A 6,032-nucleotide genomic window follows, 5' to 3' on the forward strand; every position below is an offset into this window, starting at 1 on the left:
AGCCATTTAATTGTATTCAGTTGTAGACTTCAAAAAGGTGAAGTGTATGTGAAGTATATTTCTCAATAAAGCTGTGAAAAAAGAAGTGATGAAAACCTGAATTGATGGGAGGGTGAGTGGCGGAATCCGAAAGAGGGTTGGAGTTAGTGTCCTAGGAGGCTTGAGGCCGGCGTGATTGAGGACTCGGGTGGTGGTGCCTTGGCAGTGAAATCGGATAGATTTGCCCAGAAAAGACTTAGCTAAGAAAAATATAAATCACTCCTTAGTAGTGCCTGTTAATCGAGCTATGTTAAATTTTCCCCATCGTCCAAGTAATGGCTCTTAATGGTTTTTGTTTTAAGCCAGGATCATGCATTGCGCTTGGTTGTTAAATCTTTTAACGGTCTCTTAATCTTAATTTTTTAAAAGTTGACTTTTTAAATTGTACGGAAATTACTCAGCAATAAAAAGGGACCGCTGATATATGTTACAATATGGATTAATCTGAAAATGTTTATATTGAGTCGAAGAAGCAAGACTTAAAAATGTATACACACTTTGTGATTCCATTTAGAAGAATTTCAAGAACAGGCAAAATTAATCAATGGTTATAGAAATCAGCACTGTTGCCTCAGAGTGTGGGATTGACTAGAAAAAGAGCTTTCACTAGGGTGATGAAAAGAGTCTTTATAGTATGGTGATCACACAGGTGTCAGGACTCATCTAATTGTACTTCCTAAGTCTGTGTGAGGTAGGAGATAGATGGGCTCCAGTTTTGACATTTACCACTGGCCTCCTATTTGCATTTCATGAGGCAGGAAGAAGTGGGCTTCAGATTACATACTTAAAAACTAGTCTCCTGTTTGCCTTCCCTGAGACACCAGATAGGTGGGCTCCAGTTGAGGAATTTACAATCAGCCTCCTGTTTGCCCTCCAAAATGGAAGTAACAGCAGTCATAGCAATAGTCAGGGTGATAATATGGCAAGGACAAAGAAGGGCAAAACCCTGTTTGAGTAAAAGATTAAGAGATCTCTGCTCCCCCTGTATTTTGGGGACAAGTGATACACCAGAAAGGCTCCTTGGGGTCAAAAGTCAAGGGATAATTCTAGGCCATAATGAGTCTTCCTTCTCCCAGAAGCCTTCACTTTGAGATCAGTCTTGCCCAAGGTGTGCGTGCGAACCCCAGGGGAGGGTCCTGAAACAAATCAACCTGAGAGGGGACAAACGAGATGATCAGCCTGAGGGAAGACAAAGACCCAGAAAACTGCCACCTTATAAAGGATTTAAACTTAACCAAAGACATGTCACTGTCTCTCTGAGTTCCCTTGTGTGCCTTTCCCTGTGTACTTTTCTTTTCAATAAACTTTTCCTTTTTACCTTCTTCCTCGCCTGAATTCATTCTTAACTAGTTAGTTAGTCCCTGTGGTCCAGTGGTTAGGACTCCCTGTCCCAGAAACTAAGACTGTTTCTGCTCGCTGCTACTTACTGCTCCTGTGTCCGAAATCATATGCAGTTCATTCTATGTAAATTAAAAAAAAAAGTCATGTAAAATAATCCCGTGTGGTAGGTTGCCAATTTGATATATGGTTAGGTAAATTTTGGACTGTTTTCAGCTTTAGGGTTTGTTTTCACCCCTTTTCTAAAAAAGTTTTTGAATGTATACAAGGATAGCATATAGGCCAATGGAGTTGAAAGGTCAGAATGGTCCTTCATTGCTTTGCAACAGAGTCCAGTGGAGGAAGGGGTAGTCTTTTCAGCAAACAGTGGTAAAATAATGTCATTCTTTTACAGAAATTACTTTAATCACAAGCAGTTCATGATTTTCAGAGGTTTGGGGGTTTTTTCCCAACAGATCTTAAGTGACACAGAGTCCTAGACTGTAGCCTGATGTGATTATAAAATCTAAACTAATTACATTCACTTTATTTATTCTCGTTTATCAGTTGTTTATTGAATGCCGACTACTATCAGGCCGTGTGCTGGATGCTGGGAAAAACCATGACATCGTCTCTGTTGTGAAGCTGACACTTTCGTTGAAAAACCAGATAAAACATAGAAATAAAAGGGGGGGGAAAGCTTATAATTGTGGTATATCCTGAAGTAAACAAACAAGGAAGGGACAGGAGTAGAAAAGGTGAGAGGGTGTTGATGGAAAGCTCTAAGAAGGGGATGTTTTGAGACCTGAAGACTGATAAACAAGCCAAGGGGCAAGTGCAGGAAAAGATTTTCTCAGGTGAAAAGCTTGAGAACAAACCAGTAAAGCTCTGACCTGATGAGAAGGGGAAGAGGAGTGATAAGATCAGTGAGGTGGCAGGGCTGGTTCAGGCAGCTCCCCAAGAGCACATGGGAGCCACAGGAGGTTATAAATTGGGGAGTGATTAGAGGTCATTACTTTGTGCCATGCGGATGGATGATTGGTTGGAAGGGGCACAAAAATGTAAGCACCTAAGTTAGACTTTCACTACTTTCTGCCATTATTTTTTTCTTTTTAAAATTAATTCCTCAATATTCAAAGACAGATGACCTTAGTTTCTCTCTGTGAGTGTCCTCCCCAGCAGACAAACTGGTCTGTTTATTCTGGTGACTCAATTTACAGATAAACCACAGACTGAGGTCTTAGCTTGGGAGCAGGTTAGACAAGGAGCCTGTAAACCATCTCTAAGTGACTAATCTGAAAGGAATTTAGGTCAGCAATTTGGGTGAAGCCATAAGGTAAAGAACCCACCTGCCAATGCGGGAGACAAAAGAGACGTGGGTTCAACCCCTGGGTCGGGAAGATCCCCTGGAGGAGGAAATGACAACCCACTTCAGTATTCTTGCCCTAATGCCATGGGCAGAGGAGCCTGGCAGGCTACAGACCATAGGACCACAAAGAATCAGACAAGACAGCACATAAATAGGCTTATCTGGCAATGGGATTTTTGGAATTTGTCTGAAAAGCTGTTTTAATAAAACTTCTTCACAAGACCTAAGCTAATATAGGAGGAAATTGGATTTGGAAAACCACCAACTAGTTAATTATAGTGTGTTACTCCTAGTAACTTTCATTTCTGCTTCACTCTGTGAACTTTACCTCGTTCTTATGGGGAGAGGGGAAGCTGCACCAAAGGGAATGTTAAGTGTATCTGTATCTTTTATTTAAAAAGAGAAGCCCAAAGGCAAATGTGACAAATGCTGATTCTCAACTGGATGGTGGTACATGTACATTTGAATTATTCTTTGTACTTTTCTGTATTTTTTAATGTCTTAGAATAATAATAAATCATAAAAATCAGCACACAGTTTTCCAAAAAACAAAAGCACACTTATCTGGATAGTGTCACATCTGTCCCAGACATTAATTTCATACGTGATTAGACATGTACTTAGGAAATGGCAACCCACTCCAGTGTTCTTGCCTGGAGAATCCCAGGGACAGGGGAGCCTGGTGGGCTGCTGTCTATGGGGTCCCACAGGGTCGGACACGACTGAAGCGACTTAGCAGCAGCAGCAGCATTTTTTGTTTGTTTTTTTAAATATTTATTTGATTGGTCTTGGTTGTGGCACTCAGGATTTTTTTTTTTTTTAATTGCAGCATGTGTGATCTAGTTCCCTTACCAGGGGTCGAACCCAGGCCCCCTTCATTGGGAGTGCAGAGTCTTAGTCCCTGAACCACCGTGGAAGTCCCAGGACATGTGTTCGTTTGCTATTCTCACTCCTCAGCGCCACATAATTGCACAGCATTGTAAAAAAAAAAAAAAAAAAAAACAGGAGGAGGACTTCCCTGGAGGTCCAGTGGTTAGGACTCCATGCTTCCACTATAGGGAGTATGGGTTCCATCCTGGTCAGGGAAGCTCTGCATCCTGCATGGTGTGGCCAAAAATAAAAAAACGGGAAGAGGGATTGTAATCCAAATGAGTGAAGACCATCTCATCCTGACCTAGTCTTGCATTTCCTGCATTGGCAGAGAGAGTCTTTACCACTAGTGCCATCTGGGAAGCTGTGCGTGTAGCAACAAAGGTCCAGTATGCTCAAAAATAAATTAAAAAAAATTTTTTTAATGAGAAAATGCAGAAAGAAAGGAAAATAGGCAAGATAAAATAGTAATACTTCAGCCACTAAACAAAGTCAAGGACCTTTAGTTCTTTAAGAGCTATAGATAATATTCTGAGCTGTCCTTTGAGCTGTTTTGCAGATACTGAGACCCTCACCAGGTGAAAGAAGTTAACACTATGATGCCCACAAGCACATTGACCCAAGTTCAGTTCAGTCGCTCAGTCCAGTACGACTCTGTGACCCCATGGGCTGCAGCATGCCAGGCTTCCCTGTCCATCACCAAATCCCAGAGCTTACTCAGACTCATCTCCATTGAGTCAGTGATGCCATCCAACCACCTCATCCTCTGTCATCCCCTTCTCCTCCTGCCTTCAATCCTTCCAGCATCAGGGTCTTTTCCAATGAGTCAGTTCTTCGCATCAGGTGGCCAAAGTATTGGAGCTTCAGCATCAGTCCTTCCAATGAATATTTAGGACTGACTCTGTTTGATCTTGCAGTCCAAGGGACTCTCAAGAGTCTTCTTCAACACCGCAGTAAAAAAGCATCAATTCTTTGGCACTCAGCTGTCTATATCGTCCAATGCTCACATCCATACACGACTACTGGAAAAACCACAGCTTTGACCAGACAGACCTTTGTCGGCACAGTAATGTCTCTGCTTTTTAATGTGCTGTCTAGGTTGGTCATAGCTTTTCTTCCAAGGAGCAAGTATGTTTTAATTTCATGGCTGCAGTCACTATCTGAAGTGATTTTGGAGCCCAAGAAAATTAAAGTCTCTCACTGTTTCCATTGTTTCTCCATCTATTTGCCATGGAGTGATGGGACCAGATGCCATGATCTTCCTTCTTTGAATGTTGAGTTTTAAGCCAACTTTTTCACTCTCATTCATTCTCATTTCACTCTCACTCTCTTTCACTTTCATCAAGAGGCTCTTTAGTTCTTCTTCGCTTTCTGCCATAAGGGTGGCATCATCTGCATATCTGAGGTTATTGATACTTATGGCAATCTTGATTCCAGCTTATACTTCATTCAGCCTGGCATTTCACATGAGGTACTCCGCATGTAAGTTAAATAATAAGCAGGGTGACAATATGCAGCCTTGACATACTCCTTTCCCAATTTGGAACCAGTCTGTTGTTTCATGTCCAGTTCTAACTGACCCCGGACCAGTTGAAACCAGAAGGTTGATAATGCTGACTTCCAGCCTTCACCCAATCAGAACAATGTCCATGGGCTGATCACACGTTTCTCCTTGAACACTTTAAGACTACTCACTACCCCCTCCAGGGCAAGACAGTTTTGAAGGCATTAGCCTGCTGTGGCCTCCTCCTCTCCTGGCAAAGCAATAAAAATAGTTTTTTACTCCATGCAAAAAATAAAATAAAAAACCCACACTATCTCTGAGATTTAATCTGGCACCGGTGAAGAAGCTGAATATTCTGCAACAAGGGGAAGCTAAGGAAATTGATTAAGCCGTAGGCTTTTGTCCACACATCAGCGTTGGCTAATGAATTATATAATGTACCCCAGAAAGGTAAAAGGCTACTATTACGGGAAGCAGTTTTTAGGGGCACTCAATTTTCTGTAAATGTAAAGCTCCTCTGTGGGTGCATGTGTGTATTAGTCGCTCAGTAGTGTTCGACTCTTTGCGATCCCACGGACTGTGGGATCGCAAAGGCTTCTCTGTCCATGGAATTCTGCAGGCAGCCATACAGGGGTGGGTTGCCATTCCCTTCTCCAAAAAGCTCTTCTAAAAACCTGTTAATAAGTAAAATACTGAAACTTTTGCTTCCATTAGGGCCAGGACAGTAAAATAAATTCTAGCTGGCAGAAATAAACGTTTTTAAAGAACACAGTCGACAATGCTCAGCAGTCAGACGCCTAACGGTGAACCTTCTACACGACCCCCAAGCGGGCTACTAGGGAAAAGCCGGTGAGGGGTCACGAGTCGCGACGGGGGCGGGGCAGGACTTCCGGGTTGCTCTCTTCCCCACTGGCTGGGCTGCTCTCTCCCCAC

The sequence above is a fragment of the Bubalus bubalis genome, chromosome 4 (assembly GCF_019923935.1).
Source record: "Bubalus bubalis isolate 160015118507 breed Murrah chromosome 4, NDDB_SH_1, whole genome shotgun sequence".
NCBI lineage: Eukaryota > Metazoa > Chordata > Mammalia > Artiodactyla > Bovidae > Bubalus > Bubalus bubalis.